This window comes from Ixodes scapularis, unplaced genomic scaffold (genome assembly GCF_016920785.2).
Source record: "Ixodes scapularis isolate PalLabHiFi unplaced genomic scaffold, ASM1692078v2 PGA_scaffold10__122_contigs__length_95168666, whole genome shotgun sequence".
In the NCBI taxonomy this organism is placed as follows: Eukaryota; Metazoa; Arthropoda; class Arachnida; order Ixodida; family Ixodidae; genus Ixodes; species Ixodes scapularis.
Genome location: NW_024609836.1, coordinates 59919718 through 59922391, shown reverse-complemented (window position 1 = coordinate 59922391; position 2674 = coordinate 59919718).

Genomic DNA, 2674 nt, shown 5'->3' with positions numbered 1-2674 from the left:
CCGTCTGAAAAAAAAAAAAAAAAAAAGCAAATGTAACATTTTTAAAATTTATTTGGCAAGAGAGCAAAAAGGCAAGTTATGCGACAAGACAGAAAAATGCTCTGTACAATTTGATATGCCACGGGCAGTAAAACCAATCAGCAAAAAGACGTCACTGTGCTGGTTGGCTTCAGGAAGTCAAGTGACAATGGCGGGATGGTGCTCTCTTGTCCATCCAAGGGAAGAGTTGTTTGATGTTGGACAACTCTTCCATTGGACACTCTGATGACTCCCACTATAATCTCAGAAAGGCAGCGGGTAGCCAACAAAAGCGGACGTCTGCAAATGCTAGATCTACTGTTTCTCGCTACTCTTGACAACTATACCGACAAATGACGGGCCTGCGAACCGTGCTAAAAAAGCGGGCGATCTCGGAATTGCCTACTCTAGACTGAAATCGTTGGAACTGGGCACTTAAAAAAAACACATTGTAGAGAAACTTAACGGAAGAACTATGTACGGTTGGTCCAACCCGTCTCGGTCTCACTGTTCATGCTTGATCAGCACTTGTTGCTGTGGTCTCTTCCCCCTCCCTGTTCCCACGTGCAATGACTGCAGGTGTTGGATGTTGGTTACATGTTTCACCACTAACAATATACATATTATATATATATAGCCATCTTCCCTCCCAAAGGATCAATAAATAAATAAATATATATATACTTTTTGCTAGTACTTGAGATGTGATGCGGTGCGATTGCACATGCTTTCGCAGCTTTTGACTGCTCTTTATTTAAGGGTGTATTATTAACATGCTACTTGTTCAGTAATTTTGTACAAGCTTTGCTGACACATTTTTGTTTTGTTTTTTCAGTTTGAATTATTTATAGTAGTGTCTAGAGTACCGTCCGACGGCACTCTTGCAGAGCGTTCAAGTATTGTACGACGGCACTCCACTCACGCCTTCAAGTGCAGTCCGAAAGTCTCGTATAAAGCGAATTGTCAAAAAGAGTCTCTCGAAGCTGTAGCGTAGCTTAGTGGTAAGATGTCTGCCTCATACGCAACAGACCTGAGTTCAATCCACAGTGTGGGCTTACTTTTTTTTTTTTCTTCTCTAACGTTTTGTTTTGTTGAGGCATTTGGCGATATTTACGACATTTCTTGTCGTCAATATCAAAGAAAAAAGAAAGCGAGTCTTGTTGACGAAAATTTGCTGAACAAAATGGTATGGGGCTCCCTTTCTGTAGGTGCATGGGGGACAGCGGAGCTTGGGTTGCCGGCTGGACGCCGCCAAGCGGCGTGTACGACGGGGCCAAGTGGGTTGATAGTTTTGTAATATGCACCCGCAAACTGTCGCCACGAAGCGGCGTGAACGCAGGCGGGGAAGTGGGTTAACGAGCTCCTCAGTGATACACGCGCCGTCCGACTCTCTTTCGGACGGCACTTGTAGGCGCGAGTGGAGTGCCGTCGGACGGCACTGTAGACACAGCCATTATTTATTGGTCTGCAGTATGTAGTACATAAACAGGGTAATAAAAATAACCGAGTACGAACGCTACAGGGACTGTGCTATGCCACGACCAATAACGTAGGATTGTAAAAGGCTACTTACCGCCCAAAAAGTTGGAATGCTTTTTTTTTTTTTTTTTTAGCCTCAACGTCAGATGGGGGCCCTCTCGGCCGGTGTTGTTGCGCGTGCTCCTTTACTAACGGGTCGTCTTCCCAGTACCTCCGGTACACTACTTGTAAATCTAAGAGATTTAATTAAGCACCGTGCATCAACCTAATCCATAGTCACTGCTGAATCAGCCGGGCCTTGGAAAATCAAAGAGCGACACACCGTCGACATGACAGTCGCCGCATTTGTGGGTGCAGCAAGTTTTCATTGCATTCCGGAAGACACAACAGCTCGACGAGGTTTTCTGCTGTCAAACCTTCTAGAGAAATACACAGGGCACAAGTTGCGCGTTGTTCGGCACAAGAGCCACACACGAGAACCCCAAAAAACAATAAGAACAACAACAACGGTGCCCTCGGAGCAAAATAGCAAGTAGCACACTGGATTGGATTGTCTTGCCTTGGTTAAATCACCATCCTAAGATTAAGTTGATTAAGTTTTAAACAAACACACAAAAAAAAGCAAAACTTTTTTTGGTAAAATAAAATACAAAAACAAATATTTAAGAACTTGAAGTAAAATTTGTCATACAAGCTCTTTTGGCCCACTGCTTGTACTGCTTGTATCCATGAGCTCCATGGAGGGGTAGTGCGGCTGCAGCGGCTGCAGCACTTCGTGTTGACGGTTCGAGAGGGCGCCAGGGCGCCGCGAATGCATGGGCATGGCATGGCATGGGCGGTAAGGTCATGGGCGACTCGCGTTGCTCGCGTTGCATTTGTTGCGCGACTAAACACTCTTTGTTGAAGCTTTTCGGCTCGAAATGTTTGCCGTTTGAGGTCCGAACCCTATAGAAGAAATACGCGACACAAAATTGACGCTGTGTTTGCTCTGCGCGGGGTACGAAGCAAAAATGCGATGTGGAAGTGTTTTTGCACTTAGCGTATTTTACGGTAGGTAATGCCGTAAAAGAGTAGAAACCCTAGAAACAGTGAAGCTATTTAACGGGCAAGAAGTCTTTAATTCACGCGTATAAAAAAAGTGAAAGAAAGAGGCCGAGTTTGGCCTTTCTTTTACCGT